The following is a 27,391-nucleotide window of genomic DNA, read 5'->3' on the forward strand; positions in this document are numbered from 1 at the left end:
TGAGACTTTTCTAGTTAGTAGCTTTAGTAGAAAAGTGTGTAACCTAATTTGGGCATTGAGCAGCAAAAATGTTTTTGTGCCACATCTGTTTTGCTGAAACTAATTTGTACGATTAAGAAATTGTGAATTTTGATATTTATTTGCGCGGAGAAATTAGATAAATGCTGCTGTTAGAATTTTCTAAGTAAAATCGCCTCAGACGGAGGTGCTCCGGAGACGCTTTCCTTACAGCTCTTGTCAAAAATCAGAGACAGGGAGAAGGTGGAGGGGGAGCCTCTGCTGTAGCACAAGGACAATCATGCTAATGCTTGTTTTGCAGAAAAGCTTTATTTAGCTTAGCAGCCTTGTTGCTAAATATTCCCCAACACTTTGCAGCATAATCTAAGGAGACTAAAGCTATTTAGGAACAGAGGGCATGTGGACGTGCGGGGCAGAGATGCCTGCTGTAGAGAGTCTGACGAGCCTGAGGGAGGAGGGCATTGAACCTTAATTAGAGATTATTTAATATCAAGCTGGTTCATGATGTCCTGCGGCAGTAGGAACTGATGCCTGTTCTTACAGCTTTATATTTCTTTTTTTTGCGTGTTGATAACATGCAAATGAGATCATATGCCAGGCCCCAGGGGCTGCCTCTCCGTATGAAAGTGACACTTTCTGGTTTGTGTGACTTCTTCCGTGCAGGACTGATGGCTGGGCTGGATTTGTGTACCCGGACGGTTAACCGCGGGTGGGGAGGGGGGCGACAGGTTAAATAAATACCCTTATCAGCCTAGAGTGGAGGGTTAAACAGGCAGTTCTCTAGGCTGTACTGACACCTGGTGGCAGTTTATGTATTTATATAGTATTTGAAATCTTTTTCATTCAAAGATGGAGCAATTACCTACCGAAGGTCTGCTTTCCATTCTGTATGGTGGCCGTTCTTCTCCCGCTGTCTTGTTTCTGGCTCCCGGGGAACACAAAAAAAATCTGTCTAAAATTGCTGAAACTAATGTTTCTTTTAGCTAGTTTAAAATGTACTAAGGACTTTAATTTCAGATATTCTTTTTCCTATGTGTTACATAGCAAAGGAAACTTTTTTATTATTTTATGTGTTTTCCCCTCCCTTCAATAATAAATCACAGTTAGCAGGACCAGAAGTTGTTCACTGAAGCTGTGTGCCCTTCTAGGAGCAGGCAGGTGAGAAGAAAAACTTTGCAATTTTGAGGGAAAAGCTGCTTCATGTAGTAGAAAAACAGAAGTGAGCGGTTTGTGGCCTTCACAGCTACCACGTAAGGATGGAGACGTATGAAGAGGGATCTACCACACTTTAGCTAAGCTCTAAGGATGTCTTCCACTTTGTCTGCTCCTTCCCAAGTCCAAATCTCAGTTCTTACTTCAGAATGACACGCCTGTTGTCTCTTTGATGTTGCAAGTTGCTTTTTGAGGGGTGCCAGGTCAGGGAAAGAGGTAATTTGGGATAGATCTCCAAACGTATAGACCACATAGTCTTTACTCCGGGACTCCACCCAGCAAGGAAGGAAGAGTTTTAAATACCTTGAAGTCTTCCCTGGGCCTGCTGCTTTTTAAGCTGTCTGTATTCAGGAGGGGGATACAGCACTAGTTTTGCCCCTCAGGTGGGTCAGGTAGCCTCTTTGTAGGCACATTAGCCTTCCCTGTGTGCACTATAGTTGAATTTTGAGGAAGTTTTTTGAGATGGTTTTGAACTTTTTTCAATGTAAAAGGCAGTATAAGAGGGCTTACCATGTAAATAGTGCCTCATTAGTTTTGCTAAGCCATAATATCCGTGATGTTCAGTGATACTTTCCCCCGTTTTAATGATGTGTCTGATACAGAAGTAGCAGAAAGATAAGCTTTTTCAAAGGGCCACGAGTACATGGAAAGTAGCAGGATGTCAACTGATCTGACAAGGCTGTAAAGGTGTTATACCTCACCATATATAATTTTCTCCCTTTTTACAAACTGAGGGTAACTTTTCTTTATTTTCTGGTCATCTGCATTTGGGCGATATAATCGAGTGGTTCTTGACTATGATGAATAGTCTGTAAAGTGACCAGTGAGTAATTTGCATATGTTGGCACCCAACTTCTTGTCATCACAAGAAAGTAGATATTTACGTTGCTAAAAAGGGAAGAGAATAGGGGGGTTTTTTCAGTCATTCACTTTAGTGCTTTGTTGTGAAATGAAAGCGAATGAACAACTGCAGTTTCTTTATAGTGTGGCCCATATTGTGCAATTCGGAATCTCTTCCTTCCAGGTGACAGCAGGGCAGCACTTCACTTGGGGTTTAGGGTTGTTGGGTTTTGTGTTGTCTTTTACAGCCATATCCCTCGAGTGTAGGATAGTGAAGCCAAAGGAGGGAGAGCAGATTCTAGGATCGGCTAAATTACTGTTTTGCTAACACCTTGCCTCTTAGAGATCTGGGGGAGAAGACTTTCTTGAAGCAGTTTGTCCGCACTGTTGCGATAGCTTTGCTGAGACCACGATTGCCCTTGTGGCTATCTGTGCAGGTAGTGCCTTCCCTTAATTCCCTCAGCTGCAGAATTTTAGCCTAGCTTTGTGCAGGATTTGCTGGCAAATCGCCAGCTTTATTTCTTCTCAGACATGCTTTGCAATGAAAGCCGGGGCCGGGGGGGGGGGGGGAAGTTTCTGCTATCTAGGCATAGATGAGGAACTGTGCCTAGCAAATGGTCAGCATCTATTTTGGCAAAGGGATGTGATGTATGTAATTTCCTACTCCTCCCCAAATATCTCACCTTAGAAGCATCATTCAGACTTCATAAATACTGGTAAAAATAAAATAGTCACCTGACACGACTTGGAAGTCAAAGGGAGTCAACAGAGAAGCAGCAGAAATATAGCGGACTTGTGCTTAATGTAATCATTTCATTGTTGTCATTTCTCCTATCACTTGTTTTGAATGTAGGCCCTTCAGAATAGGAATTACTGTGTTGAGCGTAAATGCAGTTCTTGCCAGAAGATTTCCTTAAATTGTTTGAAGTTATGACTGGTGGGAAGCCTATCTGAAATATAGATGCAAAAATGACTTTTAAAGTACCAAGTCACTTGTGTCATTCATTTAAATGCTGAAGCCAAAGAATATATAGTAAGTTTCAAAAGTGTTTGGGATTCCATAATAGTATGAGACGATAATATATTGCTTAGTTTTTATTCTGATTTTTCTTGTTCTGAATTTCTGGATTGTTTTGTCTTCATCTATTTAAGTATTTCCTTGTCACTGCATCATTTGTCTTGACAAGTTTGCTTCCTTTGTGTGCTGACAGTATGTTCCCTGTTATTGCACTGGCTCTCATAAATTTTTGTAGATATGAGGCCAACAGCTCCAATAGCTCATACGCTTATTTTGAAAGCAGAATTCTTTCTTGCTATAGAAGAAGACAAAAAAAAAACAGAGGAGATAGTTTTGGGGTTTTTTTTCCTGCTACTTACTTTTTAGCAAATAGAATTTCCATGGTCTCTGAATTTACATAGTTAGGGGGTTTTTTGCCTTAGGGATATACTGGATTATTGGGAGGGGTGGGTAATTTTTTTGTTTCCTTTTATTTTCCATGTATTAAAGTTGGGAAAACGGTTTTAATGTTAGAGGGCCTAACATAGGTTAACATTTTCAAAGTCAACTGACTGATTTTAAGCCCCAAAGTTTGAATTGCACAGGGAGAATGAAATAAATAGAAGTTCTAACCAGCAGTAGTAAAAGATGCAAATCAAGATGATACCGTGATTGATCACTTGAATATATAAAAAAATTTTCATTGTAGCCCTTAGAGGATTAAAATAGAATCATAGAATTGCCTAGGTTGGAAGGGACCTTTCAGATCGAGTCCAACCATCAACCTAACTGTGAGAAAAACCATCACTAAACCATATCGCTAAGCACTATGTCTACCCGTCTTTTAAATACCTCCATAAGATCTGTTAACAATAGAAGTATCAGATGCCTGTCTGCCGAAGGCTGATAGTACTGTGGTAAATTCAGCCAGAGACTAACACAGTATTATTTTTCTGTTCTCTCTTGAAAAAGCTTGAAGTGCCTTCTGCAAATCATGCTTAATCTGGAGAGTCCTGAATGAGAAATACAAGGTTTCTAGCACCTGCTCATGTGGGACTTTAAAGCTGGCCCTGCCTCCAGCAGGGGCTGGAACTAGATGACCTCCTGAGATGTGTTCACACCTGGATTATTCTGAGATTTACTCCTTTTTTTCTTGGTGTGAGGGTGCAGCTCCGTGATTTTTCTCTCTGCACTTTTTGCTTTTGTTTTAACTGCTGGATTCCTCGTTGAGCCAACACTAGGCTGTTCTGTTTCTTGCAGGATTACCTGGCATTCTCACTGGCTTGGCTGCTTGACTAAAAGACAGGGATTTCCCTCTTCGACTGTGTGTCTTAGAGAGATCCAAGCCATGGCCCCAGTCAACATGTAAAATTCATGGAGATTTTTAGGAGAAATGCACCTTCCGAGTGCAGAACCTAGCGTGGGTCGTTCAGCTGCTAACCAGAGAGCTGATGTATTCAGAAGAGACAGCTCAAGATGGAAATCTTTTAATTCTTGCAAATTTTGCCTTCTTTGCCCTTCTAGTTGATATTATTTTGTCAGAGACTGGAATGTGGAGGTGACCTGTACCTTTAGATTTATTTCAACTTTTCAGACTCCTGCACATCTCTAGGCCTTCTTATGAATGGTAAAGTGGAGCGTGCAATTACATAGTCCCTCTCTTTCTCTCTCCTGCTTTGTACTATTTTGCCTTAACCAAAGGGATCCCCACTGGGGAATTTTGTGACGGCAAGAACTGGGCTTTTAGATATGTGGCCTGATTTTCAGAAGTACTGGAATGAGATGCAGGTAATGGTAGAGGACAAAATTGTACAATTACTTTGGTCCAGCTGAAACATACTTTATGCCCAAAGGAAAGCTGTTTCTTTAGAAAGCTGGCCAATATACTGTGCTATAAATGGTGTTCATATAGTGGTGAGAATGCTACCAGTATTGGGGCAACCCTTCTACACATTACGTTCTCAGATGAAGCTCTTCTGCCTTTTCAATAGCAAACTCACTTTTCTTAAAGTAGGTTGCTGTAAGACAATTCAGGTCCCCAGTCACTTGCATGTGTTTTTTTGCACATGGATTGTTTTTTAAAGTATAAACTATTAGTAATCATCTCAAAGTGTTTCTTATGCTGTATTAAAACCTGGAGTTTTTCTTTTCTGAGGATTTTGGCTTTTGTTCTGCATGAGAAATTATTTCGTTATTTATGATTAGATTCTCATTTTTATTTTGGTTTTTTTTTTTTTGCCTTAGAGGTGTTATCTTTAAGGAAATTAATTGCTTAATCTGAGAGGAAAATATAATCTCAAACATACCTAGACTGCTGTTAACAGTCATCTGTTGTTGTGTAACTGAACTCTTAAATTTACCAACCCATGTCTTGAAAAGTGTACTTTTCTTCACAGTATTCAAAGATGTCCCAGAACCATCATTCCTCTGATAATTAAAAGCCATCCAGATATTGTAGGCATTCCTCTAAACCAGCACTCCAGGATATTGTTTTTAAATTGTGTTAAAAGTTTACAGTCCTTTGGAAAAATTACATGACGGCTTTTACTTGTGGAATGCAAATACAGGTTTTCTTGCTTGCTTGTTTGTTTGTTAGCATATTTATGTGCAGTCATTGAAATGTTGCATTTTCTCTCTTCTGCAGGCACAACTTGAAGACATTCAAGAGTACTTTGGAGTGAACTGGCAGGAAGCCTTTCAATACCCCAATGGCAATAACAACGGCTGTCCTCTGGAGATGCTGAAGCTCAGCTTTATTTTGAACTTCTTTCTTACGCCTCCCAACTTGTGCACAAAGGACTTGCGATTGGGATTCATATGGTATAAAGTACTCATGGACGTGGGTTTTTTTTCCTCCCTTTACTTGACATCTGCATGTTCCCAGCAATCGGTGATGAAGTCTGTACTGGGTCTGCTGACATTTGGTCTGTTTTCAAGAGCTCTGAGTGACAGGTACTGTAAACATCCTACACTCTCAGCTGTGGAAACTAAGAAAGCTGGGAGAAGGCTGTTTACTCTCCCTGCCTTGGAAATCGTCTGGTGGACAAGGATGGAATATTGTGAGCTCTGTGTTGATTGTATTTCTGACAACCTGTATTTCATACTTTATGTTATGGTGTCAGTAAAAAAATAATAGCTTTATATCATGTCATCAGTGTCTTGTGTTCTAACCAAGGTCAGAAGAGCTTTAAAATATGCTTTGGCTGCGCTGCTGGCTGAGGGAAACTGAAATAGTGGCAATAAGACATTACAATACTTTCATCCTGAAGCAGTGATTAAAACAGACCTGTTGCTCAGTTTGGTTTGTAGGTGGTAGTATGTACAAGTTACAGTGTAGACATCCTCAGGTTGACACATCAGTAGTGTATTTAATCAAAATCATCCCTAAATGTTTGATTCCTGTCTTCTAAGATCCACTAAATTCTCATTTCTTACCCAAAAGGGCTAGAAACAGAGGTCAGAAGGCAAAAAGGTTCTAGGGAACTTCAAATTTCAGTTTCTTTTTGAAAAAATTCAGAGGTGTCAACACTGATTAACTCCATCTCTAAATTAACTGAATTAAAGACACACAGGTACTTACCTTATGTTTTCCACTTGCTGTTCCCTGCCACTTACCCCCTAGACTGTATTGTTCTTTGTACTCTGTTCTGGCAATCTTCCTCTTCCTCCTTGTGTTTCTTTCATTCCATTTGCTGTTAACGAAGTAGAGCTGCTCATTTTATATGTAGAATAACCTGAAAAGAATAATTTTCCTTTTAAATCTAATATCCTGCTGGCATGGTCTAAATCCTCATGAAGTGTAGTTTTGCAGCTCTTCTTAAACAGTGACTTTGGCTTCTTATTTCTTCAAGAAAGTTTTTATAATGCAGTTGAATTCAAAGATCACCTTCTAGCTCCTTTTGCAATAGCATTTTTATGTCTTCAGATCCTGCTGCTTCCACTTTTTAGCAAAGGCATTTAAATATAAAATCTTTGAAATAAGGGCTATTCTGAGAGTTTAAATATCAGGGTTTGGGAAGTGATAGAAGTGGGAAGACAACAGGAGAATTGTACAAGATCGTGTAAGGATTTGAAGTAGTACTTTTACAAAATGGACAAAAAAGAATTCAAATTGTTAGGCAGAGCTAAAAAATAAAAGTTAGTTATTTGAAGCCATAATTATTTTTCAGGCTCTGGCTTGCCTGCCTTTTGGAAAAAGGAATCGGAGGGGAAGCCAGAGTCACAGGTCCTGTTAGAGTGCTGCAGCCAAGGAGTAAGTTGGTGAGTGAAAAGAAGGTTGAGGTCTGGCTGTGCAGTAACTAACACCTGTGCTTCAGTTTTGTGGGGTTTTAACACATGATTTGTGTAGTAATTTCTAAGAAAAGCAGAGTTAGCCTCCTAAAATGATTGTTTTAAGGAGACATTAGCAGTTCAGACTAGTCAAACGATAGAGGGTAGCATTTCCTAATACACATGGTTGCCTTGGCAGAGAGATTTCCAAGGGTGATGGAGCACAGTTACATCCTCCACTGCGTGACAATACTGATCGTAGGCTGTGCTGTCGAGGAAAGACAACCTCCTGAAAAGAGGGGTTTTTATATTATTTGTATTTAGATTTGCTTTAGGTTTGGAATCATTATTTTGTGTCAATTGGAAAAAGTTCTCTGTATTTAGCATTACTTATTTGTGTGTTTAATAGTGAAATTCCATATTCAGTTTCATCCGTGTAAGTTGGGACTGTTGGAGTCTTTCTCGTACATTCTTCCTTTGCCATGCTTTCCTGCCCTTTTACTTGTGCTGACATTAATGTTTATTTAAACTGCGAGCTAATTCAGTGGCTTGACCCTGCTGAAAGCTAAATAAGCAGAACAGCTTTTATGTGGATCAGCTGAGTAATAGCTTACTCTACCACTGTGTTGTGGCCGAAAATGCTACTGAAAATGCTAATTCTTTCAAATGCGGCCACTTTTCTGAAGAGCTAGAACAGGGTTTATTCTAAATAGATTATGAAATCCAAAAAAAAAAAAAGGTGAAATTACAAAATTTTGTATTTTTCTATTTTATTTGATATTAAATTCTTCTGTTAATGCTGTTTGAACACAATTGCTGGCAAGGTCCTAAAATAAATTCAGATAAAATTGCTTTAATTAAAATTTCATTTTTTGACCACCATCCATGCTTTTCTTTTGAAATATTTGTTTGTAAAGTCTAATAACAAAATTGTGTTGGTAATAGGGAGCAACCAGTAATTTTATTAACTCCAGAGCTTTAATTGTAAAAGTATCCTCTGATGTACTTGCACCATACTGAGCACCGTATAAATTGCATTATTTCTAGATCATGGAGGTTTTTTTCCCCCAGGTATCACTTGCCAAGCTAAAGGCAAACATTATGTCCTTTTTCTCTCATTAATCTCGGACTTCAAAGAGTTTAAGATTCTTTCCAGTCTATCAATTAAATATAGAGCTTTCCCATTGTGGAAAAAAAACATACGGGGTTGTTTCAAAAGTCTGTTGCCAGTAATGAGTTTTGGATTGCATCCATGGAGAGGTAATCTGGATAGCTACCACAGCAAGTCATCTGTGGGAAACTGCTGATTGTAGGCATTGGTTGGTTTGGTTTGTTGTTGGTTTGTTTTTTTTTTTTTTTCTTGAAGGGTGGTTCTGCCAAGATGCAGAAGTGACTTGCTCCAAGTGATTCTTGGCATGAGCCATGACAACATCGTTCTTGCATGTTAAGCTCAACGTGCTGCATTATGTTTTTATTTTATCTTATGGAGAAGAGGAGGGTAGTTCTTACTATCACATTTCCTTTTTTCTAAACTTAAGTTTAGGTATTGTAATTTTCTCCCTCTGAACTTGTGACGCAGAATCTTCACCCCCTTGCTTTTTTTTTTTTTTTTAAAAAAAAAAACAAACCCTACATTTTTGATTACATAGTCCCTCTAGGTAATTGCCTAACATCCAGGTTTGGTAATATGGGGAGTGACTGTGGGAAGAAAGAATGTGTGGGAGTCCTTGGGCAGAGATGTCGCTTGTTTGGAGATTGTAAGCTGACCTTGAAGTCTACAAGTGAAATATTAGAAAAACATTGTATTAAAAGTTTCAAAGCGCTGCTAGTGAGGGAAGGGAGAGGTGAAGGGGAGAGGTGACTGACTTTTCATCCAAAAGGGGAAAAACAATATACTGTTGATTTTAAGTGTAAACATTTCCTTGATGGTACAGTGAAAGAGCAGCAATTGTCCTTGAATCTTATACAAAAGTCGAGTTCTTCTTTATGCAGCAAATCTCGCTGTCACTGATTCTAATTCAGTACAAGAGAATTTAAAGGTCTATGACAAGCTATTCTGCTTTGAAGACCTATATCTAAATTGAAGAAGGGAAATAAGAGAGTTTGCTTTGAATGAAAGAGAAGAAGAAAAATACATTATGTGGGTTTCAGTCATAATTGCCCCTGAAATGAGAGAGCAGGTTCTAGATTTGAATTTTCTCTGTCCTGTGATTGAGATAAAAACATGTAAAAGCAACTGTCCTTCTGCAAACAGGTGTGGAACATCTGCGATGCAAATATGCATTCATATGCAAACAAAGATTTATTTTTTTTTAAAGCTTAAAAATACATTAACTTAAAATCTGAGCAAACAGTTGGTTTGATTCAGGTTTTCTCCAAAATTACTGTTTGTTCTTTGAAAACCTTTTTTTGTAAACTGATTCTCCTAAAAAAAACACATTTAATTAAACAGACTGCAAAAGCTGAAGCTTTTTTTATTCTTGTGTGAAACTTCTGGTTCTTGTCAGTCCTGGGCTCCATCCAAGACCTACTTAGCTACGGTTAGGCTTTTGTTTCCTTATTTTTGACCTTTGGTTTTAAGGATGTTAGTGTGAATTAAATGGAAATATGCTTTTGAGGCAGCTACTTTATGTAATAAGCAAACTTCAACTAAGCATTGCAATCTGTAACTACAAAGTACCTCAGAAGAGAAGCTGAGGGATTGCTTATTTTAAATAGTGTAATATGATAGCTAAATTACATCTTATTTAACTCTCCGAAAGGGAGAGTGGAGTGGGGCTGTGTTTTATAAGCCTTACGTTTGCAACACTGACTCCACTCCACAAGAGATTCCTGCTACAGTTAATAGGGGATTTTTGTTGCTGCCTTGGTCCCGTTATTAAGCTGTTAAAATAATACTGCAGAAAGATGGGCTCTAATCCTGGCTTTGGGCAGACTCTCTGCGCTTCATTTTCTCCTTTGTGAAAGATGATGACACTTCCTCTGCAAATTGAGAACCCCACATTGTTTAGGAGTTTCTCTCTTTGCAGTGAAGCATGTTTCCCAAAATCATACCATCACAAAGCTAGTTTGTCTCATGGTATTTCCAGCCTTTCACTATGATTTAGAGAGATTGTACTGCTGGGGAAGCAGAAAGGATGTGCTTATTACAAGACCTAATGTAGGGTTGTTATAAAGGCTGCTAAGAGCTCCTTCTTGTGCCTCTGTTGTGATGCCGTCCTCCCACAGGTGCCAAGCGGGCGTACAGCACCTCTTCTCGTGGTGGTTTTAAGTGTGTGCTTACAGGGCAGCCCACGGTTTGTACAGTCGTACCCAGGCAGCTGGGGTATTGAGAGCTGCCCCACTATGGCAGCATGGAAGTCAGCTCCAAGCCAGCCTCACCCCACTTTCTGAGATCCTGAGTATATTCTTAGGTTACGGGAGGGTCCAGACAGCCCTGTTTCATTACTTAGTTCAGCAGAAATACACCCAGTATCGCTACCAACAAAGGGCTTCTGGGATTTACGTCATTTGCAGGCTGCCCTTCTCCAGTTGTTTCTGTATGGCCTAAAGCACCTGCTGGCTCAGGTGTTCTGAAAATGTGTTGCTAAAATAACTCAGCTCTCATGGGCAGGGGATAGGTTGATGTTGGCAAATGAAATAATTCCAGGATCTGTGAAATTCAGGTTCTGTTCCTTGGCTAGAAATAGACGGCTCTGTATAGCTATGAACTTTGTAAATGGTTGAACTCTCTGCAACTTGACTAGCTTGCAAATGGTTTTGGTAATTATGTTGAGATGCCACTAGATTATGCTTAGTTCACAAAGTACAGATGGAATATGCATCTGTGGTAGACATATTTTTTTCTTAGCAGTGACCATACTCACTGTATTGATGTTAATGGAGCTGATAATTAAGATCTTGCAGCTTGACTATGTGCAATTTAATGTGAGGTATTTAAAAATGTGTAGATGTGTCATTTAAGGACATAGTTTAGTGGTGGACTTTGCAGTATTAGGTTTACGGCTGGACTCGATATTAAAGGTCTTTTCCAACCTAAATCATTCAATGATTCTGTAATTCTAATTGATGAAATGCTACAATATGCTTTGTGCTGCCTGCATGGAAGAGCAGATCAAATCTAAATTGAAATAGATCATGTTTTATTGCCTTGGGGTAACTGTGCGTAGCATACAGCCTTTGAAATTAGAAGTGACAAAACCAGTTGTCTCCGTTGCCACTCAGAGTAGGTACGTGTAATAGTGTATGGGTTTGCAAAAACAGGAGTGACCAAACTTGTCTGCTCTTTGCTGAAAAGTCCTGATGCTTATGAAAAGTCCCAGAGCGACTTATGTTCGTGGCTAGAAGTCTCTCATGTTGAGTTTCTGGGGACCCTGTCCCTTCTGATGACCATTGCAGTGCCTCCCCTCTGATGCCAGGAAAGGGCTCTCCTGAGGGTATTTATCACCTGCTTTCCCCGTTGAAAGTGAAAAGTGTCAGCTGCCTTCTGTGATCAGCCTTGATGAAGTCTGCATGCTCTAAAAGCCTCAAGAAGTGCCCAGACTGAGGGGAGCTTGGTGATACTACACCTTGGGAAAGAAGCTCTAGCGCTAACGAAGATCTATTTTTCTAATACTTCCAGTGGCAAATGTTATTCTGACAGTGTGTTTTCACCTATACTTAATGTTTTTCTCTCCTGCAGAGAGGTGTGTGTGTTAGCCCAAATGCTCTTCAGTGGGGCTTTGCTGCTCTTTAGCTCGGAGATTTCGTTAGAGCTTTGTGAACTTGTAGTGTAGTATGGCTTGGTTAGGATAGGAAAGGAGCAAGTCTGAAACTCAAGAGGACAAAAGAAGTTGGATGGAAAATATCTGGTAAGATTTTTTTCCATGAACTGCTAAGCTCTTCCAAGTGAGGGAGAAAAAGGATCAAAAATGAAGAACGTTAAAGACGAATTGATGTCTGAACTGTCAGTTCAGGAAACTCCAGAGACAAACTGAATGGAGAGTTTTCCCCTGAAGTCCCCATGGAATTTTTAAAGACAAATACATGGAGAACAGCACAGATTTATGTCTTTGTCTGCAGGAACGGAATAATTATTGGCAGCCAGAAAAGAAACTCCAGATTCTTGGCAGAAAAAGAAAGAGGTCCATCTCAAAGACTTTAACTGAGTTGATTTAAGGTCTTTCAGGGGCAAATGTAAGATTTTTATATGTACCATAGAACAAATTTGTGGAAATGCAGAGGTGGGGAATGAAAAATCTTGGTTAGGGCTTGAATATATATATACCTGTATTTGGTTTCTTTGAGTGGTTTTTTTTTTTTGGAGGCTGGAATGATGTCTGAAGATGTGCCAAATGCATTGTTTACAGCAAGTAAGGTAATTGCCTATAAAGGAATATAGAAGTTTCTGCTTCTGATTGTGGTCTGTCAATTTTAAAAGCAAGACTTATTTTGAGTGTTTTAACAAAAATGCAATTTCTATTTCACATTTTAATCTGAAATGAGAAGAAAGGTAGTTGATGCTGTCATCGTCTCCCAGTTTGTGCAGTTTGAAAAATATATGTGGATTTTAGGTGCATAGAAGTTCACAGTGATTTCTTGATTGCTGTGGGGAGGTGTTATGTTGTGGGGTTTAGTTGATCATGCTGTTCTTTTGATCTATTTGATGTTGCTGGAATTGTCTAAGGTAGCGTTAGGCTGGTTTTACTCCCCCCCTCCCTCCCTCTCTAGTCTGTATTTGTGTGTAGGCAAGAGGAGGAAGTAAGGATTTTGCTTCGATCCATTTGAGTCAAGATACGTATGCTGTGCAAATTAGTTTTGTTAAGGCCTTCACAGACTTTTTAACATTACTGGTTTAGTACCATCCGCTAATTCTGCAGGAATGCCCCATCCCTGGAGGTGTTCAAGGCCAGGCTGGATGGGGCTTTGAGCAGCCTGGTCTAGTAGGAGGTGTCCCTGCCCATGGCAGTGAGGGTTGGGCCTGGATGATCTTTAGGGTCCCTTCCAACCCAAACCATTCTAAGACTCTGTGAATGTGAGAGAGTGAGTCATGGACTGTGTGCTCTGCGGCTTGTACAGAGTGAGATCCTAGCAGGGCAGGGGCAGTAGGCTGGATCTCTGTGTCCTTGAAGCCTTCTCCTCCAACTCCCCTGCTGAACTTTAAAGAAACTTCACAGGTCTGTCCAGTTTAATTTCTGTTCAGGCTAACCTGAAAGATGGACAAATGCATGATGGACAAATGCATGTGGCTGTCACCAGTAGGGCTAGTTCACGCAGTTTGGCAATCTAGGGTGTGTTTTAATGTCTGCTCTTCTGATGAGAATTTGAACTGAGACACCAAAGATATGGGCAGGGGGAGGGAGCTTCACTTTTTCAAGCAGGAACATTGGCTTTTTTGTTACCTGGCTCCATGGACTTGCCTGTACATGGACTTGTTCTGAATAGCTCTCCCTGACACTTCTGTGAATAGAACAGGAGCTTCCAAAAATAATTTGATTTTTGAATCATCTGTTGCATTTGAAATGTGCACTTGGCTTTAATAGTAACAGGCAGTTCTTAGGCATAGACAAGCTCTTGACAGTTTGTTGAAAATGAAGCCTTTTTGTGGAAATATTCTCCACTTTGAATGAATTTTTGAGAAATGTGCTTGGATCTAGACTGGTTTCTGTGTGAACAGTGAGGGCAAACCTGCAAGCACAGGCACTGGGACTCAAGTGGGATGTGGGAGATGGAACTGCATGTCTCTCTTCTACCTGATTCAAAAATGAAAGGAAGCGTTGAAATCTTGACAACTCTTACAAAACCATAAAAGCACCCCAACTTGTGTATGTCGTCCCCCCCAGCTTCCTGTGTTCTCATATTCTGACCAACTTTACTCTGTTCTTTGTTCATGGAAAACATATTTTTTTTTGTTTATATATTTACTCGGAAGACCTTGACATGCAGCCTGCTTGGGAATATATTTTTCCAAATAAAGTCATCTTCATTTCTCATTTATTAAGTACAGAAGCATCCAGTTGCATTTGGGATACAGTTTTCTCATGGGGAAGGGAGGTGGAGGAAAAAGTCAGTCAAGACCCTTGAGCTAATCACGCACAGAGAAGGAAGTAGAGAAGCATTTTGCAAACGGCTGACTTAATCCTTGCTGGTGCTGACAGTCCTGTGGAGATCAACATTCAGCAGATGGGGCTACACGCTGCTGAGACTATGCCTTGCCTTTCACCAGCAGCTCCTGCTCTGCGTCCATCTCACTCACCTGTTGCTCCATGGAGCTTGCCTGGTCCCAGTAAGGGGGACTGATGACCAACTCTCCGCTGATCTGTCTCCCACATCTTGCGTTTTACAGCTAATAGACTGATGGAAATCAGGCTGAAAACAGGCAGCTGCCCAGGAAAGTTCAAGGTAGGCTAAAGTTGGTATGGTTGTCAGCAGAAAGAGACCTAAAAACAGGGCTGCAGAAAGGCTTAGCAGCAACCTGAGGATGGCTTGAGTACAGACAAGTCTTGGGAAACAAGAGCAAACCTGGGGAAGGACAGAGCTTGCTACTTAATATAGAGCCTCAGCAGCTGATTTCGTAGGAGAGGAGACAGCATGAAATCCTGCACAAGAGGGCCTAAAATGCAAAAGGTGGGCAGTGTGTGTGTATGTAATCAAAAGGCAGCAAAATGTGAGACTGCTGTGCCTGCGCGGTCTTGTGAGAAACTGGAAGTACTGTACCAGGAGAGCACAGTGAACCTTTTTTGAAGATGGGACTTGATAGACCTTTAGCTTGAAACAGGCTTGTGTCCAGGTGATGCAGGGAGAACTTGTAATTGTTTGGAAAAGACCATCTCTACCTATTGTAAGCTCTATTGTGTGGGCTTCTTTGGTGAAGGAAGGACTGATCCACCCGCATTAGTCAAGTGATAACCAGCTATTGTTCAGCCTGGAGAGGGCAAGGTCGTCTGCCAAGAGCCTGGCTTGTGGTGTTGTGTTCCTCTGGAAGGAGAAGGCTTTTACTCCAGCCACCCCTAGCCAAAGCCCCTGCACCATCAAAGGAAGATGTTGGGGACAGCAGGGAATACGGCCTGATTCTGAGAGGGGAGAGTTAATTCATCACAAAATTATCTTCTTGGGCATCCTGAACAAAAAGCAACTTACAAAGCAGCCAAGGATTCAAATATATGTTACCCAAACCACCTGCATCAAATCAAGCTGCTCTAAGAACTTGTCTTCTGTCAACAAGCAATTTCAGAAGGCCTCCTTTAAACGTTGTCCTCCTCTGGAGCAGCATTTTGGAGGTAGCTCTGCGGTGCCTATAGTTCATTGAGCACTGCCGTACAAAATGGGAGCCGTCCGTGCTCCTGCTGGTCCCCGTGGTGGCTGGTGCTGGGGGACCAGAGGCTAGGCTGCAAGAATGGAGTAGAAAATAAGCTTGATTGATAACATGGATTTATGTTTGGGGATTTTTTTGTCGCTGGAGGCTGTGGGGCAGACAGACGAGGAGGGGGCTGTCCCTGCTGCCTCTGAAATGTTAAAAAATATTAATCATAGAATCATCTAGCTTGGAAGGGACTTTTAAGATCATCGAGTCCAACCGTTAACCTAACACTGCCAAAACCACCACTAAACCATGTCCCTCAGCACCACGTCTACCCATTTTTTTAAATACCACCAGGGATGGTGATTCCACCACTTCCCTGGGCAGCCTGTTCCAATGTTTGATAACCCTTTTGGTGAAGAAATTTTTCCTTTTATCCATCCTAAACCTCCCCTGGCGCAGGGTCTTCAGCGCTGCTGCTGTTTTGATACGACGCAAATTTGCTGTTCTCCTTCCTCACTCTGTTCTCCTGCGGAATTAAAAGAAAGAAAATTATTTCCTCAGTCTTCTGCGGGGCCTGTTAGCCAGACGAGGCCGCCGGGCCTGCCTGCCTCCCCAGCTGGCCTGCCCCGCCATCGCCCGCCGTGCGGCCTGGCTTCGCCAAGGGATGCGGCCTCCGGCTCAAATGGATAGGAGATAACTGTCTTTCCCTGCCTCAGGGAGGAACGGGGAGCAATTTCAGGTAATGAGCTAGTAATAAAGGTCGGGTCTTAATGAGTGAGGATGTAGCCTAGCTTAGTTGCTCCTGTTTTCTGACTGCTGTCTTCTGTTTCAGGACAGGAAAAGTGATTTTTCTGCTTTAATTCAAGGTGAATGCTTTGTCTCCCTGCTTGCTCATTTAGGATTTAGGCAATGGATAGTTAAGGCAGCCTGAAATATTTTTGCAGCTAGCTGGTCCATGAATTATAGGAGATTTGCCCTGTTTTTGTGGGGTTTTGAGGCAGAGATGTATACAACAGCTTGCAAAAAGGACAGGACTTGCTTTTGTAAAATTCTCCTTAATGTGCCAGCATCTGGGTACCTCGGTCTTGCTGCCAATCAAGCTGTAGGTTTCAGGAACTTTTTTTTAATTTTTTTTTTTTTGCCTCTCATGCCCCCTGTTTCTGGAGGTGTGGAGAGGTAAGACCTTCAAACTTGGTGGAAGCACAAAACTCTTGTTTGCATTTTCAGATGAAGCTGCAGCTCCAGCCTGCGCAGTTGACAGAGGCCGGCTATGATTGCATTGCACGACTTGCTAGCTCTTTTCAATTTATTTTTGCCACCCCACAGTACTACCTCTCAGTATATTCTGGAGGAAATCTTTGAGGAAAGACAGCAAAGGACGAGACAATAAAATTACACCATCTGAGATGGCTCTTTAAGGCTGGTATGAGACTCCAAATCATTCCTTTGTTGCAGGAAAGGAAAATCTTTTATTTGAAGAAAGATTGCGGACAACTCTAAACCCTGGAGCTTTGGGGGATAGTTTATTTCCTGTTTTCATTTTGCTGAAATTTAAGATAAATTTTTCTATCAAAATTCCTGTATATAATTGGGCAATAAAGTCAGTGTGCTGGGGAGCTGTGGATGGCTTCGCTTTCTACTGTTCTTGCAAGGAAAGATGAGGAACAGGTAAGGCTTGTTAATTTGTGTTACGAGAAAGCCCAGTGCACTGGCTTGTCTGTCGCTGTAGTATTTCATCTGTCTGCCCGGGATTTCTCTCTGCATCCAACTGAGTTGAGCAATGTGGCTGCATTGATTTCCGTCTGCAACACAGGGGGTTACACTGAAGAGGTATTCCACTATTCAAGGTCTAATCCTCTTTATGATGTGAACAGGGGGAAAAAAATGCAATTCAGTGTGCCTGATATCTGCTGACACGCAGCTTCTGGAAAGCATGCTTGAGTCAGGCTTAGCACCCCAGTCTTATGGCAGCTCACAGCACAAGTACTGATTTATTTTATTTTATTTTTAATTGTAACTTGTGGTTGTGCAATGGTGTTAGTTTGACTTGTCTTAATTGCTCTTTCAGGAGCTCCGAGCTTTTACACAATCAAACTGTTCTGCTGAGTGCTGCACTTTAAGCCTTCGCACCTGAATGTGATCACACTGAGGAAGTGACCAGCTCTGCTGACAAAATCCATGAGCTTGAGACACTTGTAAGTAACAGGGTAGTTAAAAAGTCAGAAGATTAACCTCGCGCTATGTTAAGGCAACTGTAGGATGAAAAAAATGAGCATTCACAGCTCAAGAAAATCTGGAATGTCAAAATGCCTAGTGTATCAACCCAGGCACAACTTGGCAGTAATTACTGTAGGATATCTAAATTAAGCAATGAGGTTTCTATTGTGGCAACTGTTAGGAAAGACTTTGCAATGTACATCAATTCCTCCAGGACCCAAATGCACTTTTCCTTTCAAGGGGGAGTTGTGGGCATTCAGATCCTTGCAGACAAGTTACTGAGGCCCTAAATCAGCAAAACGTTTTTAAGCATATCCTTAAGCACTTTGTTGTTGATGAAGGGGGGACATAAGCTCTTAATTATCTGTGCTGAACAGGGAGCTGGAAGGCTCCTTTTGAGTATCTTTTCAAATACGCTAGCTGTGGCCTGAAATGCAGAGCCTGAGAAGCTGCTGCCTTGCCCTCTAGCTGCACTTCTGTGAATACGCTCACTAACCTTCAAGAAAATGGTGCCTTACATTGACTCTGTGGGAATTTTGCCTGTTCCGAGTGCTTATCAGTTTGGAAGAATAGGCATAATGCAGTATTCAGCTTTAAGTGGAGTGCTTTTCATAACTGTCCATCTTATCCAAATACTGCTGAGCGTGGGATTATTAAATAATCTGAAAGACAAATGGAGGATGAAGCCAGGAGGGGAACTGACTTTGTCTTTTATATGTTCGCATCTGTATCATAACCAGGCGTTGGTAGATACTTCAGCCCTATCAGCGCAGCCAGCATTTTGGAGCTCTCAGCAGGAGGCAGAAAAAGAAAGAAAAGAACCCCCCCATCCCCTCCCCAAAGCAGCAGGCAATCGCAGCTGTTCTCAAGGAGAAGGTTTGTGTCAGCAGATCTCACAAAGCTATGCTCAGAAAGTTTGTGTCAGCAGCCATAAAAGCTGGCCTGTCAGCATTTATGTTTTATTCCATACACAAAATGCATATTACTGAACAATTATGCCAAAGGCAGGGAATATTTCTTGATAACGCAACTTGGAAGCAGCGTCTTCACGTGGGAGCAATTCTTGTCATGTGCTGCAGAAATCTGTGTGGGTTTAGATGCAAATCATTGTTGCTGGTGTACTCTACTGTAAGATTGTGTTGAGAGCCAAATCATTTGGTGTTAATTCTTGGCCAAGGTAGTCTTGGCCTGATACAAAGTCTGTGGAAATTAGTGAATTCTTGATAATTAAAGTAAGCTTCCAAACATGCCCCTAAAAAGTGTATTCGTTATGAAGGAAGCTCAGTGGTATTTAGATCTTTGGCCTTCAAAGTCTTCAGAGAATACATAAAATGCACACTGATTTCAGATTGCAATTGGGATCTAGCCGTCGTAAAAGGCAGGAGAGCTGGGATGAATTTTGAATACGAACTGAGTCACTGCTTTAATATATATTTATTGCTGTATCTCAACCACCATTTCACTGTGTTTTGGCTGTCTCAATTAAGAAAGATGTTTTTATTCCTCCTTTGTCAGAGGTCACAGTTCAGAACAAATATTTTATTTAAGAACTTTGTTGGATAAACAGAATTGGGTTTTAATTTAATTTTTTATTGAATGAGCCCTGCTTTTTCTCTCCTTTGAATAGGCAGCAACTTGCTGCACAGTTGTCATCTCTGCTTACTAGCAAGCACAGGTTCTTTAAGAAACAAACAAAAAACCCAAGCAAAAAGTCATGCTTGGAGAGTAGTTAAGGACGCAGGAGAAGAGGAGCGTAAAATCCCCAGACAGTCATTGTGGATTTGATCTCTGCCCGTGTACAGGAGCTTGACTAATTAATTGCATGAGGCTCCAAGTCTGATATCTGAAACTAATACAGACCTCTGTTCGAACATGGTGATCCAAATCAGCATGGAAATTGCTGTGATGCTGAAATCCACCTTGCCTGCTTGTCGGTTGTTACCAGTCTGCTGTTGGAGGTCACCACTGCCAGCCACTCAACAGGCACAGCAGATTTTGTAAGGCACCCTCTTCTTTTAAGCAGCCTTCGGTGGTATTTATGATAGATCTGGATGCCTGTGCAAGGCAGTGAAGGGAGTGCAAGGATAAGGTGTGCTCAGAAGTGTGCTGCCAGGCCACTGGTGCAAGATGCTGACCTCCAGCGGGGGAGGAGGCCTGGGGCTGTCACCAGAACAACTTTTTTTTTTTTAAAAAAAAAAACCAAAAAAAAAAACCAAAACACAAAAAAACAAAACACAAAAAAACCCCTTCCCTTTTCCCTTCCCTTTTCCCTTCCCTTTTCCCTTCCCTTTTCCCTTCCCTTTTCCCTTCCCTTTTCCCTTCCCTTTTCCCTTCCCTTTTCCCTTCCCTTTTCCCTTCCCTTTTCCCTTCCCTTTTCCCTTCCCTTTTCCCTTCCCTTTTCCCTTCCCTTTTCCCTTCCCTTTTCCCTTCCCTTTTCCCTTCCCCCCCCCTTTCCCAAATCAGGAGAATCTCAAAAAAGACAGAAAAAAAATCAAACAATTATGTATACAGTATTTTCTGTTTTTTCCATGGACCTTTTAGTAATATAATATTCAGTCAAAACAAATGCATGAATCCTATTCATGTCAGAAACAGTGTGGCACGCTTTACAGCCTGGTGACTATGCTCTAGCTTAATGTATTTTTACCTTTTTTTTTGTATGTAGGTTTTATTTCTTTTTACAAATGTGAACTACTTTTTTGTCCCTTCATGAGTCTGAGAATTTTTCCATTCATTTGAATGGGAAGTGGACAGGACCTCTCACTCTGTCTTTTACAGGGCAGCATTCATGTGGTTTTTGGAGGGAGGTGTATGGATGTTATACGTCCAGAGAAGCCAAGCCTTTGTGCTTGCAGTTCATTCCAGGACATCTTTTGCAGCGTTACTTTTCCGTAAATGCCCACCTGTTGGAGGGATAGAGGGAGGCACTATACTCTTGGGGCAGTTGTTTTGGGGAAGGGAATGAGATTCCTTTTTCTGACGTTAATAACAGAACAATGGATTTTGCTGTGTGGTTTTTGTGAGAGAATGACCAAATTATTAATTTTTAGCCATATACGCAGGCACAGTCCTGTTCATCTCACAAAATGAAAGCAAATGCCCTGAGGACTAACCGCAGACGTTTGTATATAAGCTAAAACATAATTCTTTAGGATATCATGCCATCTTGAATACTTCCCCGCCACCTAGGGACTGACTTGATAGTCATGTCCGGTGTTTATCTGTTCTCTCAAAACCTCCTCTACAGTAGTACCTTAATACTTCTGATATGCAGAATACAGTACACCTTCTCTCATGTAGGTTGAGAGTCCTGTGCTGCCCAAGTGTGTTGGTAGGTACCACAGTGTTTTCATTACCTTCCTCATCTGTCTGCGTACCTTCCTGCAAGTTATCTAGAAGCTATGATGTCCTCTCTATGGGTTAATGGGATCCATGAAGTGGATGAAACTGAAGGAGAGAAGCTCCTGAGAGTTTGTAATCCTGTAATCTTCCAACATTTCAAATAATTTTAGTGACTCATGAAAAGATAACAAGCACCCACTGTTTCTCTTTGAGAATCAGATGGTAAAACCCAACAAATTAGGCCTGAAAGGGCTGAAGAACCCCTCTAGTTGCGTAGGAGGGAGGAAAGGAATGTGATCAGTTGATTCACTTGAAAAGCAGTCAGTTTCCTCTCTGGCCAGCCAACCTTAGTGTGTTCAAAAACATTTTTTTTTTTTAATACAGAGCTTAAACTGATTTATTTTTTTTTCCAGCTTTAGCCCTTTACACTATTACAACTAATCCCAGTGAAAATATTTCTCTTCCTTTTGTTATTTTTTTCTGTGAATATTTATGTAGCTACCTAGCTGTTTCCTTTAATTCTTCTCCCTTTAGGCCAAATAAATTTAGTTCTTGTCATCTTACTTTCAAAGTTGTATTTTTAAATAGTAAAGCAGTGTTAAATATAGTTGAAAGCAGACAGCATAATACGTCTGAGATTTCACAATAATTTAGGATTTTGGAGAAAATAGTGTCCATTTTACTAAGACCAGTAATCCAATATTATGAATTAGTCCCTTGTCAGAGGTTTTCGAACATTTGAAATAACTGGCTTATAAAAATAATTTACTGTGTGTTTCCAGCCTGAAAAGGCTATTGTCAGACTTTATGTAAATTCCCATCTTGTTTTAATACTAATTACAATGAGAACTTGAATGTTTAATTTTTAAACACGGAATGATTTTTTTTTTCTTTCTGCTTGTTAAAACACTGTGAAATAGCTTGGAAACTCTTGTGACATCTGACATGGGACTTCACGGTGCCTGATGGAAAGTGTTGCGTGTTCCCTCACATCCTGCTCCGGCAATGTTAGGGCTATTCATTCTTTAGCAAGTGGGACTGGGAAGAAGTCCAGGTTTATCTGTCTTTTCCTGGGGGGAACTGGAAGATCCAGGAGATTATGGGATTCGGAGATTCTTAACTTCTAAAACATTTGTTTGAATTGCTAGTAACTGAAAAGTTTAATATATTAAATATATTTGTAAAGCCTCTTACTTACAGCTTGTATACCAAATGGTATCCTGCAGGAAGCTTTTTAGTGGGCACTCTCTCCTGGAAAAGTCTTGTAGAAGTTAACAAAGGTGTAATGACTAGAATTTGACTGTGACAGAAATTAGCTCTTAGCTAAGAGCTCTCAGCTAATTAGCTCTTAGCTCAATAATACTACTGCCTATTTTATTTTTTCACTGTAATTTTTACCTGATCCTATATATAGATCTTCTGTTTAGCTCAGATTTGCAGATACTCTGTTGAAATGAAAAGTGGAAATGATAAGGATTGGAGGTTTATCACTGCTTCCTCTCTAAAATCTTGACTACCACTGGTTAAAACTGAGTGCACTTCAAGGCAGAGTTACTGAGATGACTGCATCGAGACTAAAAAATATTCTGAAGATGGATCTTTTTAATGGTTTGACCAATAATTTGAGCTTTGCAAACTCATGCTGTTGGCTCCAAGCACTGGATATTTTAAAGCAAGCTCATAATGAGTGATGGAAATTTACCTTTTCCAGGTGACACCCTAGACACGTTGCCAATATCCCTAGTTTAAATTTACTAAGCAAGTAAGCAATAAAATAAAGTCTACAGAGGTATATAAAACTAGGGTTGCTTGGATTTACTGCCAATAGATACATGATGAGTATGATTAAGAGGCACTTTATGCTGACTTTCTAATAACTCTCTGCTAAAATATGTATTTCAGGCAGTTCTGTCAGCTTTATTGTTACTTTTTAATTTTGGTCTAAAGATTTTTATCAGATGCGATTGTTCCCTTTGGGGATTATAGGATGCATAAATTTCTCAAGATGAGAGAGTTTGTGATTCATTTTTCTCAGGCTCTGTTGGTTAAGATGAAGCTCCTTACCAGTGTCTGTAGTGTTGATTTTTTTTTTTTTTTTTTTTTTTTTTACTCTGAATCCTTTTCTTCAATCTTCAGTTTGATTTAACATTACTTAGAGCACAGAAAAAAGTTTCCTTTCTGTATGAGTGCAGGAGGTCTGTCTACTGGTTTCAATAAGGGAAGCCTTATTCTTTTCATTGTTGGAAAGAAATTTGGTTTGGATTCCCATAATTTTGTTTGTATTACAACTGAGTTCAGCCTGTGATCTTGCTGAAAGAAGCTAGAAACTGAACCCCTCAGTGAAAACTTACTGCCCTAAAACTCAATGTATATTGTTTTATCTTAATTTTCAAGATTAAAGTGATCTAAGCCTTATGTCTTTAAAATAAATACTAAAACTATGTGCATCTTGCTCATGACAGGAATGCGGCTTACTTGTCCAGCATAGGCAACTGCTGCCCTAGGCATGTCTGGCTTCTTGCTTCTGGTCCAAAAGGGCACTGGTGTCTCATGACTCCAGTGTCACATTGTCCAGCTTTGCATAGACATAACTACACTGAAGACTGCCTCTAATGTGTAGAAAGACTTCATAGAAGAAAGAAATAGAAGACTAAGTTTTCTTGGAAACAGGTGAATGAAAGCCAATACCGATTTTGGTTTAATTTCTTGTAAAATACTTTGACTTTCCAGTAATAGCCCACAAAAGCAACAAAAATCTATGGGCTCAGTTCAGATCCCCAAGCACAGGTGTCCAGTTATCAACTAGATATCCTGCCTGGCCTCCAGCTGCTGCTCCAGAAGTCTGTGAGTTTCTGTTAAATCCTGTGTCCTATCTACCAACCTTGTGTGGGTGTTCTGGTTCCAGTGGTGTCTGTTGTGGGTCAAGCTGAATCTATCTCGAGGGTCTTTTGACTATGTCTGCCTTGGATCCTTGGATTTACAGGTATGTCACACCACCAGGTGTCCAGTGCTAGCAAGGATGCCCTGGTGCCGTCCTCCTGGTTCCTAGCTACTGCTCCAAAAGGACACCAGTCTCACAAAAGTCTCATGTCATACCTGCCAGCCCTGCCTGGACATCTCAAATACTCCAGAGTGTCTCAGAGGTATTAGACACTCATCTGGGAGGTGGTGTTAAAGCAGAGGGCCCTGCTCTATCTGTTACCAAACAGCCACTGCTGTCCTATTGTCCTTTTGGAGAAGAGATTCAGAGGGACAGACTGGTAGCAGCCCATTGCACCTTCAGGGAACTGTATCTAGTAAGGGACTGGATTAATTTCACCTAACTTTGGAGATCAAACTCTTAGCTAGTTTACAGAGGGAGTGTAGATAACTAGCTCGGTCATATAAACACCTTGAAAGGGTTTTGTGCTGAGGAGGTGCCTGAGATGAGTGAGATGGTGATGCCTGATCCTTCCTTGTGACTGAAGAGGAAACCTAGATGACTAATTTGGACTGCAGTCTCAGAGTGTATGTCTACATGGTATGCTAAAGAAACCATGATTAGACAGCAAGTGTGCACTAAGGCACAGCCAGGCATACTGTCCAGATAGCCCAGGAGCTCAAGTGTCCAGGGTGCTTTCCTGGTGTGTCAGAAGTTGTGCTGTGGCAAGCATCTTGGGACTGTCAGAGAGACAGCAGCATGGGAAGGAGGTAGGTGTGACTTTAAGACATTGCCATCAAAGACATGAAGGCAGCTATGTGGCATACTGAGGTCCAAATCAATGCCTGGAGTAGATGTGGCCAGGCTGTTGCTGACTGCAGGTGTGAAGGGTTTGGGAAACTCTGCAGTAGGTAAACTCTCCCTTACAACACCCACCACACTGTAGGCCTACAGCCCACTAAACTATCCCCACTGTGTTTCAAAAACACCAGTTAATGAGCCCAATGACTATGTGAGATTCAGTGTGGATTAATTGCTTAAATATTTACTCAGTTTCTCAGGGGGATTTATGGCATGTGCCAAGTTCCACGTTGCAGCACTACATGCTGCATGCTCATTAGCCTTAAGGTTAATTGGAGCTTTTCTAGAAGAGTTGCATTAAGCCTGCAGTATAGTTCCGTTAGAGGGAACTGCTTGTACCTCTTGAGAAATCCTCTGGGGCAATAAAGACACCCATTTCCTCTTTGTGGCAGCAGAAGTTCCCTGGGGAAAGTCCCATGGTGCTGGCCCTGGGCTGTCTAACCAAGTGTACAAGATTGTTGCCTGTGAGTACGTGACAAACTTCATAGTTGCATGACGGTCTAAAACCTGACTTCTTTTTTTTTCTCTTTATCATCCCCTTATCCTACTATAGATATATATATTTCTGTCTGTCTGCATAGAGAGATATATATATACACACACAGAGACATATATATATATACACACACACACACATACTGTAATGGGTAACGTGGGTGGCTGTTCTCATAGTTGTATTTTGGAAAGGTAAAACTTGGCTTTTGGTGTTAAAAATTGTGTGCGGTGCTTCAGCTTTACCTCCTCTCCCTGTTTTCTCAGTAACCATAGCTACTGCACTTCCCTTAGCAGGAGCAGATTTCTCAGAGATTCCTTCTTGTAGAATTACTGATGTAATTACTCTACAAATACCAGCAGAAAGCTTCTGCAGTGGAAGTCCAGTCTGTTCTACTGGCTTCAGCCTGTTTCCTGGCCTAACTGCTCAACCCATGAACAAAACCTGCCCCTGGTTTGCTCCATCCTCCGCTCTCCCTTTGCATACTTGTCACCCCTTTACTGGTTTTGGTTGACAAGGGCACCTGACACCACCTGTTGCTAATCTAAAGAAAATCCCCAATAGTCCTGTCTTCTGCTGAGTATGTTGATGCTCAGTATTAAATCTTAAAAGATTGATTATCCTGAATTGTTTGCACCAGCTATTGGAGGTGCAAGTGTTAAAAAAGTACATGCCTCTTCATAAAAAGCATGCAAGGATTTCAGGTCTCCTGCAGAAGAGGCAAGGTAGCAGGGCAGAATAAATCATCACAGGTACTGTGGTACTAATGATTTGTATTCTTGTAGCACCTATTCTTTAGTCCTGAACAGCCACAAAGTAAAAAGCATTCCCCTGCCCCAAATGATGGATAATCTTGGCATAACAGAAGGAAAATAGCAGATGGATATACATGCATGGGGGAATACAGTTAGCCTGGGTCAGGATGATGCCAGTCTTAGCTTAGCAACTGTCTAACTTCAGTTGAATTTTTGAGGCTTTATGACTTTGGATCATTTCAATGGAGAGATATGACATAAACTTGACTGTCATTGTGCTGTCATAAAAGAAAAGGAGGAATATTTTGTAACATTTCTGATAAGGTAGGAAAGGCACTTTTTTTTTTGGTGATACCTATTTGCCGTGTCATTCTCATGTGAATAACTCACTGCTGTAGTTGCAACAGCCCGCCACCAAACCAATGCACTGTGGCTACGTCAGAAGGACCCCGCTTGAGACTAGTGCCTTAGGGTAGGTGTCTAAAGCCTTGCTACTGCTGTATACTCTCATTTCAGTGAGAGTGAAGAGTCTCAGCTAATTAGCCATCACGTGTCTCCTCTGCAATGAGGCAAACAATTTTTAGGTTTCCTGACCTGTATTGGTTAGGTTGTTATTGACTACAATAGACCTTGGTCATTAGATTTCCCACTGACTGTTATGGAGCTTGGAGATCCAGCACAGAAGTAAACAGTTAACGCCTACATTTCCAACCAGAGTCCTACCCTGTGCTGTCTCTTTTGTTGTCCACGCAGGTCTGCCAACTGAGATGTCCTCAGGTGTCCTGCTTGGCCAATAGATACAGCTTTTAGGATGTAAGTCTACCAGAAGCCGTGTGTTATATCTTGCTATACTGGGCATCTCTGATTCCCCTGGACATCTCAGATGTTACCAGACACCTGAGCTTGGGCAACTGAATCACACGCACCTCAGAACCCCCACCCTTCCACTGTCTAACACTGAAGACATCTGCTGAGAGCCCATGACCATGGTGTACATCTTCATTTGGTGTAAAAGCAGCAGCTGAAAGGATGGCTTTGTAACTAGCTCTTGCCTAGTGCTGGAGGAATGCTCAGCCTAGACCTATGCAGAGTTAACATCCCACTAGGAACAAAGAATTTGATATGGAAGTGGAAGCTGATTTTCACTACCAGGGCCAAGTAGGCAGAGATCCCACACAGCACGTTC

General features: G+C 41.1%; 1 long non-coding RNA gene across 7 annotated transcripts in view; it reads left to right on the top strand.

Moving 5' to 3' along the window:
- Positions 1-27,391, top strand: part of LOC128906886 (uncharacterized) — a 75,266-nt gene that overhangs the window by 34,350 nt on the left and 13,525 nt on the right. For 3 of the 7 annotated variants that reach the window (XR_008465357.1, XR_008465352.1, XR_008465358.1), the window contains one exon: positions 5,712-8,218. This is a non-coding gene — a long non-coding RNA (uncharacterized LOC128906886). Of the gene's footprint in view, positions 1-5,711; positions 8,219-17,685; positions 19,904-27,391 lie in introns of those variants that run through there. The other 4 variants (XR_008465355.1, XR_008465356.1, XR_008465354.1 and 1 more) reach the window with 3 other exon arrangements.

This window comes from Rissa tridactyla, chromosome 3, assembly GCF_028500815.1.
Source record: "Rissa tridactyla isolate bRisTri1 chromosome 3, bRisTri1.patW.cur.20221130, whole genome shotgun sequence".
Lineage (NCBI taxonomy): Eukaryota > Metazoa > Chordata > Aves > Charadriiformes > Laridae > Rissa > Rissa tridactyla.